The following is a 10,625-nucleotide window of genomic DNA, read 5'->3' on the forward strand; positions in this document are numbered from 1 at the left end:
TATTAGAAGGGTCACCAGAGGCCGAACAGTTGAAAGACCGAGACGACTTCTCTTCGAGTTATTGGATGCCCGGGCTCTCGTTCAAGCTCCCAAGAACTTTCTACCCGGGCCACCTCGATATGAGCACCACACTCGAGTATACTAGCAGAATAGGATGTGGGCGACTGTCCCATCTCTGACACCAGGCTGATGGATTGACAAAATCAGATGGGCTGGATGTGACCAGTATGAGATTTGACATGTCAGAATACAGGGTGTGCTTAGCCGTCCTACTGTAATTAGTAGGTAGCACGGAGAACGAGGTCATCATTACTTCTCCTACTATAAACAACAAGTTCTCTCTTTACATTTACATTCATTCATTCACACCAATATCATAACCATCACTTGGTTACATTGGTTCTTGGCTTGAATCATTCACTGACTTAAGCATCGGAGTGGCCACGTCGGACACCCCTCCGGCGCCCATTCACGTTGTTATCTTCTTGAGTGCAGGAAATCCTCTCTGTCCGGGAAAGAAGCTTCTGGTTCAGATATCTACATTGCTCTTATTTCCTTCATCATTTTGATATCAGATCCGAGGGAGCACCCGACCCTGCTCACTCATTTCACCCGGATCGCATCATATATATTTAGAACTGAAAGAATATTTCCAATACGGCCGACAATAACAATTAGAGTAGGTCTCTTGTGAGACGGTCTCACGAATCTTTATTTGTTAGAAGGGTCAATCCTACCGATATTCACAATAAAACATACTATTTTTCATTGATGACCCAAATAAAAGATATGTCTCACAAAATACGACCCGTGAAAGCGTCTCACACAAATTTTGTCTAACAATTATATTTCAGCAGAACAGATTTGGTCCATATACCATATTGGTCTTAGGATAAATTTAGATATAACAAATACTTTTTTAAAAGCAAATGCAGCAGCTCATGCCCTGGTCCGAGCGGCTCATTTATATGCTAGTCCTTCTACTTATTTTGAGATTCCCCATTGTTTAATTGAACATTTGGATGAAGGTTGTAGTTCTTTACATGCTTAATGAAATTTCCTTCAAAAAAAAAAATAGATATAACAAATACTTGTTTTTATTTGGAGAGGAAAGCACGATGATTGTTTGATTGATCCATCACCAAAACTAAGCTTCTGCCACTTATTATTGTTTTCTGGAAAAATGAGGATTCCTTGTCTGTCAACGTCCCTACTTAATGCTTTCTTTAATTAATTATTCTCCAACAGAAAAATAATATAGACGAAAATTTTAGGGATGTCAAAATGCGACACGATCCGTCAACCGGACACGACCCAACACAAAAAAAATCAGGTTCGGGTTGGGGTTTTTCGGGTTCGGGTTGGGGTTTTTCGGGTTCGTGCCATGTTAGGCGGGTTTCGGGTTGGGTCGGGTCGCGGGTTGACCCGCGAAATTTTTTTTTTTCGAAAATATTACCTATATTTTTATATATTGTATGCTTGAACAAAATTTATTTTATATTTATATGATAAATTTTCATCATTTAATATTTATTTTGCATATTTTTATTTTTAACAATTTTTTATTTGATTTAGTAAATATACTTTTAATTTTCTACGATTAAACTTTCAAATTTAAATCGAAAATTTCGTTATTATGTGTTTAAATTAAAATATTATTATTATTTTTTATTTTTTTGAATTTTTTTCATTAATTTTTTTTAAAAAAATAAATAAAATTCGGGTTAGGCGGGTTAGACGGGTTGAGTCGGGTTATACGAGTTCGTGTTCGGGTTGCTTCGGGTTCGGGTTGAAAAAAAAATAAAAAAATTTCGCGGGTTGACTCGAAACCCGACCCAACCCACCCGATTGACATCCCTAGAAAATTTTGTATTAATAAAATCATTGTCATTATTATCTTTTACTATTAATAATATATATATATATATATATATTATACTTTGCTTAATAAACACAAATTGGTGTCATGACAAGTTTTTTTTATTCATATCACTTGAATCTTTTAAATTGTAATCATCGTGATATTTACCTCATTTGATAATATAAATCAAATTGATTACAAAATATTTAATAAACTTGGAAAAATTGTTCAAATATATAAAGAAAAAACTTGTATGAGATGATTTCACGTGTCGTATTTTTGAAACAGTTCTCCTATTTGAGTCCTCCATGAAAAATATTACTTTTTATGCTAAGATTATTATTTTTTATTGTGAATATTGGTAAAATTGACCCGTCTCACAGTAAAAATTCGTGAGACCGTCTTACAAAAGATCTACTCAACATACAATATGTAAATTGAGATACTTGATAAGCCCAAATCTTATAGAGATTCTATTTTATAATATTTGTGCTTATCTAGAATTATTATGCATAATTTTGTGATGATTTTAATTAAGTTTATAATGATTGTAGATTTGAACAGAAGAGGAAAAAATGCATAATTTTGGAGATAATATGATTTTGCAAGACTTCAAAGGCAACAAAATACCAAGAGGAAGGAAATAAAATATTCTTATATTTTATTCCTTGATAATGTTGAAATTTTGGAAAAAAATCTGTGCAGATATTGAGAGAGTAAGCCTCAAAATTGAAAAATAAAATATTATCTACAATTTTAAACATGAGAACAGCTTCAAAGATTTAAAGGATGAGGCCATGAAGAATTATAAAAGGTAGCATACGTGAGCAGAAAAGGGAGGCGCAAAACAAAAGAAAAAACCAGCGCGGAAGGGACAGAACAGAGAAGAGAGAAGAGAGAAGAGAAGAGAGAAGCGTATAGAGGGAAGAGACAGAAGAAGGCATCACAGAAGGAAGAGAGCAGAACGGAGGAGGAGGGCCGTAACAGGAGAGAAGAGGAAGGAAGCACAGAAGAAAAAAGCTACAGTAAAGTAGAGACAACGCGGAAGAAGAATATAAGGGGAGGAAGATCGGAGGACAGAAGCTGAAGAAATTTCTCACACATACGCCTAAATCACAGAGAATTTCTCTTATTTCCTTCTTTCTTTAGTTTTCTTCTATGAACTTAAATATGTGTTTTCACCTTTGTTTTGAATTCATGGAATAAATTTCTTTAGGCTAAGACCACGATAGGGCCAAACAATACTTTATTTGATATTTGTTTTATTTTCAATATATTATTTTTCTAGATTTTAATTATTGATTGATGTTAGTTTAATATTTCTTGTTAATAGCCTGATCAACTATTTACATGTCTGTTGATTAATCACGAATCGGAAGATGATTGATTAAATATAGCAACAAAGACGTCATCAACACATGGTTAAACTGACTAGAAATAGTATTCGGTTTCAGTGTGCGGTTTTAGGTGAAAACTGAAATTCCATGAAGATTTAATGCATTTAGATCTAATTAAATTCAATTAGAAATAATTGGACTGTTAGATTTAAATAGGTTTATTAACTCGAGGAATCGTTTAATAAATAAATTTGGGGATTTCACCGTGATTGTCAAGAATTAAATAATTAATTGAATTTAAACACGTGTCAACATAGTAGAGTTTGGTACCGTTGTGTGTCTTAGTTATTTATTTGAATTTGAATCCCTCCTTGATATCTAAATCCGTCGTTTTAATTGATATTATTTTATTTAATATTTTAGATTAATAATCCACATATCATCTTGTTATTTATTTTGTCTAGCTTAACTTAAGTGATAAAATTCTAGTAATTAAATATTAGTCTCTGTGGGATCGATACTTGGACTCATCATCCATTTACTATAACTTGACCTAGTCCGCTTGCTAGATTTATTCCCAACCGAAATCGTCGGTCAAGTTTTTGGCGCCGTTGCCGGGGACTGATTTATTTAATATTGGAATAAATTGCTTTATTGAGACTAGACATTTTTTTCCCAAAAAAAAAAGATAATTTTTTTTTTCTAATTTATTTGTTTTACTGTGAGGTACTTCAAGATGGATCATCGGGGAGTGTTCACGAATTTTGCCCAACAATACTCGGAACCATTCTATGCTGCTTGGGGGAGGTTCAATGATCTGGCAAACAACTTTCGGTTTCATGATTTGTCAAACTACACTCTTATTCAAATTTTTTATTTTGGTTTGGATTAGACAACAAGAGGTTGGGTAAATTATGGAGCTTTGACAACTGGTAGTCACTTATTTAATAGAGAATACAACAGTGCGATGCACTTGTTAAATGATATGGCATATTTCGACTACCACTGGCATTGTGATCCTTCACTGCAGGGTTGGAGTCACCAATATCCTCCACAATTTTGCCCCAATTTTGTAAACAAACCATTTGAGCAACAAGAAGAGCGTAGTGTACATTTAGATGAAATCATGGCCCAATGTGAAAAGATGGTCAACTCTTTGTGTTTCATCGATGAACAAATTGAGCTTCTAATGCAACCAGTGTCCAAAATCAAACAAGAGGACGAAGTGATTTTTGTCGATCAATTAATGACCAATCGGGAAGAAGAATTCTATGAGCAATCCCTATGCAAAGATGAGGCAGAAGTGAAGCTGGAGGAAGAAGAATTCTTCGAGGAATCCATACGCAAAGATGAGGTAGAAGTGAAGTTGGAAGAATTTCTATGCGAAGATGAGACAGAAGAGAAGTTGGAGGATGTAGAAGAACACAAGTCGAAGGATTTGAACTCATATATGGTCTTAACATATATTCCACCAGCAGATTCTTTATTTCCATCAACGCAAACTCAAGAATATTACATCCTCTACGAGCTTTATCATGGATTAGATTTTTCTTCCCCTAATAATCAGTCTTTGCCGAGTGTTGTTGGAGCGACGAGCTTACAATGTCAATATCATGCCAAGCTTGAGGGCACACATAATCAAGACTCATATGTAATATCGTATGATACTTACTATGGGCAGAAGCCGCTATTTGATGGATGCTTCTCCGTAGTCAAGCTATAGACAATGAATTTAGCGCTTGCTGGGAGGCAACCCAGTGATTTATTTTATTTTATTTATTTGTTTAATTTATTTTTTTATTTTTATTTTTTTATTTTGTTAGTTTAATCCTCTGTGATTTTGGTGTGTGTAGGGAATATTGAAATGAAGCAAGATGATTTAGATTCTGGAAAAAATAAACTGTTGGAATAAAAGATTTCCAGCACTGAGGAATTTTACCATCCCCATGTAGCACTCCATGGAATTTAAAGCAACATTGTCAGGGAAGTGTTTTCTTACTATTCTGCATCCAACTTTTATATTCTTTTTGAATGGCATGACACTGAGGGTAGTGTAAATCTAAAGTGTGGGGGGGATTTGATTTGTGTTTGTTTCACGTCACCACACTTAGCATGTGATTCAATGTTTAATCCTCGAGCATGAAATTTTTTTTTTGGTTATTCTTTGAAAAACTGCACTTATGATTACATGACACACTAATTGACTTTCAATTTTTGATCACTCAAGAGATTGAATCACACCTAGAATTGATTGAGATGAGCTGTAGTTGTAGCCGAAGGATTTGAGCACAAACTAGTTTTGTATCATGTTTTGAGACATCATCTATGCACTTTAAGTCATACTTATATGAATTAATTGTGAATTAGCAAGAGGTGAGCTCATAAAAAAAATTGAAAAAAAAAAGAAAAAAAGAAAGAAAAGAAACAATCTAGAACTTGTCTGATTATCTTTCGAGGCGAAAATACGGAGGAGAATGACTTAGGGATGATTTAGGCGATCTTTGGATCGTTTGAGCCTTTCGAGCCTACTCAATGCATCATTTATATCCCTAGTATCCCCTTTTGAGCCTAATAAACCGAATGGAGTGTGTCAAAGACATACAATTAGCCCCCATTCGTATTCCTTCAAAATCCCGCATCAACTACCCAATTTTAGCTCATACACTATTCCTCTACCTTAATTTTGAGAGAAATAAACCTCTCTAGCGCTTTAAAATTTTCAATAACTCTCATGTGTTGATAATTGATAAGAAAAATTGGAGGAGTTTGAAAAAAATCATAAAGAAGGAGAAAGGAGTTGATGAAAAGATATATCTAATTATAAAAGAAAAGAAGGAGGATTGAACGTTGTATGATGTGGTGATTGAAAAATCTAAAAGGGAATGTTGTTGAAGATAAAAAAAATATATGAAGGAAGAGAAAAAAGATGGGAGAAGATGGATGAAAGTAGAAGGAAGATGAAAAGTTAGATGGAAGATGATGAAATTCAATAAAGGGGAGGAAGATAAGAGATGAAGGAATGCGCTGAAGAAATAATTGTTTATTTTCTCTCATTTTGAATATCCCTACCTTTATTGTAGCCGTGAGCCGTGACCTAACGTTATAAGCTTAAAAAGACCTATTGACCGGGTCATATTCCTCCAACATTTAGTGGAGAAAGGTATGAAAAACAAGCTTATGGTGAGTTTCTTAAAATAAAAAAATTCAGAAAATATGAGCACTCCTTGTACTAAAACGCCTTTGAGGAATATGAGTTTTGACTTCCACACTACACACGTCTCATTATCTTGATCTTTTCTAGTGAATGCTTGAGTTTTGAAGTTGCAACGAACGTGAATTTTATGATCTTCGAAGTGTGATCTTTTGATTGAGTGTGACGAAATTTGGTAGGTTGAAAAATGTTGATTGTGTCATTTTTGTGGTGAATCATTGAATATTCCTCGGTTATGTTTTTATTCTTTGATTTGTTCGAGGACGAACAAAAGCTAAGTGTGGGGGGATTGATAAGCCCAAATCTTATAGAGATTTTAGGGATTCTATTTTATAATATTTGTGCTTATCTAGAATTATTATCCATGTGATTATCTTAATTAAGTTTATAATGATTGTAGACTTGAATCTTTTAAATTGTAATCATCGTGATATTTACCTCATTTGATAATATAAATCAAATTGATTACAAAATATTTAATAAACTTGGAAAAATTGTTCAAATATATAAAGAAAAAACTTGTATGAGATGATTTCACGTGTCGTATTTTTGAAACAGTTCTCCTATTTGAGTCCTCCATGAAAAATATTACTTTTTATGCTAAGATTATTATTTTTATTGTGAATATTGGTAAAATTGACCCGTCTCACAGTAAAAATTCGTGAGACCGTCTTACAAAAGATCTACTCAACATACAATATGTAAATTGAGATACTTGATAAGCCCAAATCTTATAGAGATTCTATTTTATAATATTTGTGCTTATCTAGAATTATTATGCATAATTTTGTGATGATTTTAATTAAGTTTATAATGATTGTAGATTTGAACAGAAGAGGAAAAAATGCATAATTTTGGAGATAATATGATTTTGCAAGACTTCAAAGGCAACAAAATACCAAGAGGAAGGAAATAAAATATTCTTATATTTTATTCCTTGATAATGTTGAAATTTTGGAAAAAAAATCTGTGCAGATATTGAGAGAGTAAGCCTCAAAATTGAAAAATAAAATATTATCTACAATTTTAAACATGAGAACAGCTTCAAAGATTTAAAGGATTATGGCCATGAAGAATTATAAAAGGTAGCATACGTGAGCAGAAAAGGGAGGCGCAAAACAAAAGAAAAAATCAGCGCGGAAGGGACAGAACAGAGAAGAGAGAAGAGAAGAGAGAAGCGTATAGAGGGAAGAGACAGAAGAAGGCATCGCAGAAGGAAGAGAGCAGAACGGAGGAGGAGGGCCGTAACAGGAGAGAAGAGGAAGGAAGCACAGAAGAAAAAAGCTACAGTAAAGTAGAGACAACGCGGAAGAAGAATATAAGGGGAGGAAGATCGGAGGACAGAAGCTGAATGAATTTCTCACACATACGCCTAAATCACAGAGAATTTCTCTTATTTCCTTCTTTCTTTAGTTTTCTTCTATGAACTTAAATATGTGTTTTCACCTTTGTTTTGAATTCATGGAATAAATTTCTTTAGGCTAAGACCACGATAGGGCCAAACAATACTTTATTTGATATTTGTTTTATTTTCAATATATTATTTTTCTAGATTTTAATTATTGATTGATGTTAGTTTAATATTTCTTGTTAATAGCCTGATCAACTATTTACATGTCTGTTGATTAATCACGAATCGGAAGATGATTGATTAAATATAGCAACAAAGACGTCATCAACACATGGTTAAACTGACTAGAAATAGTATTCGGTTTCAGTGTGCGGTTTTAGGTGAAAACTGAAATTCCATGAAGATTTAATGCATTTAGATCTAATTAAATTCAATTAGAAATAATTGGACTGTTATATTTAAATAGGTTTATTAACTCGAAGAATCGTTTAATAAATAAATTTGGGGATTTCACCTTGATTGTCAAGAATTAAATAATTAATTGAATTTAAACACGTGTCAACATAGTAGAGTTTGGTACCGTTGTGTGTCTTAGTTATTTATTTGAATTTGAATCCCTCCTTGATATCTAAATCCGTCGTTTTAATTGATATTATTTTATTTAATATTTTAGATTAATAATCCACATATCATCTTGTTATTTATTTTGTCTAGCTTAACTTAAGTGATAAAATTCTAGTAATTAAATATTAGTCTCTGTGGGATCGATACTTGGACTCATCATCCATTTACTATAACTTGACCTAGTCCGCTTGCTAGATTTATTCCCAACCGAAATCGTCGGTCAAGTTTTTGGCGCCGTTGCCGGGGACTGATTTATTTAATATTGGAATAAATTGCTTTATTGAGACTAGACATTTTTTTCCCAAAAAAAAAAGATAATTTTTTTTTCTAATTTATTTGTTTTACTGTGAGGTACTTCAAGATGGATCATCGGGGAGTGTTCACGAATTTTGCCCAACAATACTCGGAACCATTCTATGCTGCTTGGGGGAGGTTCAATGATCTGGCAAACAACTTTCGGTTTCATGATTTGTCAAACTACACTCTTATTCAAATTTTTTATTTTGGTTTGGATTAGACAACAAGAGGTTGGGTAAATTATGGAGCTTTGACAACTGGTAGTCACTTATTTAATAGAGAATACAACAGTGCGATGCACTTGTTAAATGATATGGCATATTTCGACTACCACTGGCATTGTGATCCTTCACTGCAGGGTTGGAGTCACCAATATCCTCCACAATTTTGCCCCAATTTTGTAAACAAACCATTTGAGCAACAAGAAGAGCGTAGTGTACATTTAGATGAAATCATGGCCCAATGTGAAAAGATGGTCAACTCTTTGTGTTTCATCGATGAACAAATTGAGCTTCTAATGCAACCAGTGTCCAAAATCAAACAAGAGGACGAAGTGATTTTTGTCGATCAATTAATGACCAATCGGGAAGAAGAATTCTATGAGCAATCCCTATGCAAAGATGAGGCAGAAGTGAAGCTGGAGGAAGAAGAATTCTTCGAGGAATCCATACGCAAAGATGAGGTAGAAGTGAAGTTGGAAGAATTTCTATGCGAAGATGAGACAGAAGAGAAGTTGGAGGATGTAGAAGAACACAAGTCGAAGGATTTGAACTCATATATGGTCTTAACATATATTCCACCAGCAGATTCTTTATTTCCATCAACGCAAACTCAAGAATATTACATCCTCTACGAGCTTTATCATGGATTAGATTTTTCTTCCCCTAATAATCAGTCTTTGCCGAGTGTTGTTGGAGCGACGAGCTTACAATGTCAATATCATGCCAAGCTTGAGGGCACACATAATCAAGACTCATATGTAATATCGTATGATACTTACTATGGGCAGAAGCCGCTATTTGATGGATGCTTCTCCGTAGTCAAGCTATAGACAATGAATTTAGCGCTTGCTGGGAGGCAACCCAGTGATTTATTTTATTTTATTTTATTTTGTTTAATTTATTTTTTTTATTTTTATTTTTTTATTTTGTTAGTTTAATCCTCTGTGATTTTGGTGTGTGTAGGGAATATTGAAATGAAGCAAGATGATTTAGATTCTGGAAAAAATAAACTGTTGGAATAAAAGATTTCCAGCACTGAGGAATTTTACCATCCCCATGTAGCACTCCATGGAATTTAAAGCAACATTGTCAGGGAAGTGTTTTCTTACTATTCTGCATCCAACTTTTATATTCTTTTTGAATGGCATGACACTGAGGGTAGTGTAAATCTAAAGTGTGGGGGGGATTTGATTTGTGTTTGTTTCACGTCACCACACTTAGCATGTGATTCAATGTTTAATCCTCGAGCATGAAATTTTTTTTTTGGTTATTCTTTGAAAAACTGCACTTATGATTACATGACACACTAATTGACTTTCAATTTTTGATCACTCAAGAGATTGAATCACACCTAGAATTGATTGAGATGAGCTGTAGTTGTAGCCGAAGGATTTGAGCACAAACTAGTTTTGTATCATGTTTTGAGACATCATCTATGCACTTTAAGTCATACTTATATGAATTAATTGTGAATTAGCAAGAGGTGAGCTCATAAAAAAAATTGAAAAAAAAAAAGAAAAAAAGAAAGAAAAGAAACAATCTAGAACTTGTCTGATTATCTTTCGAGGCGAAAATACGGAGGAGAATGACTTAGGGATGATTTAGGCGATCTTTGGATCGTTTGAGCCTTTCGAGCCTACTCAATGCATCATTTATATCCCTAGTATCCCCTTTTGAGCCTAATAAACCGAATGGAGTGTGTCAAAGACATACAATTAGCCCC

The sequence above is a fragment of the Primulina tabacum genome, chromosome 12 (assembly GCF_025594145.1).
Source record: "Primulina tabacum isolate GXHZ01 chromosome 12, ASM2559414v2, whole genome shotgun sequence".
NCBI classification, from domain to species: Eukaryota; Viridiplantae; Streptophyta; class Magnoliopsida; order Lamiales; family Gesneriaceae; genus Primulina; species Primulina tabacum.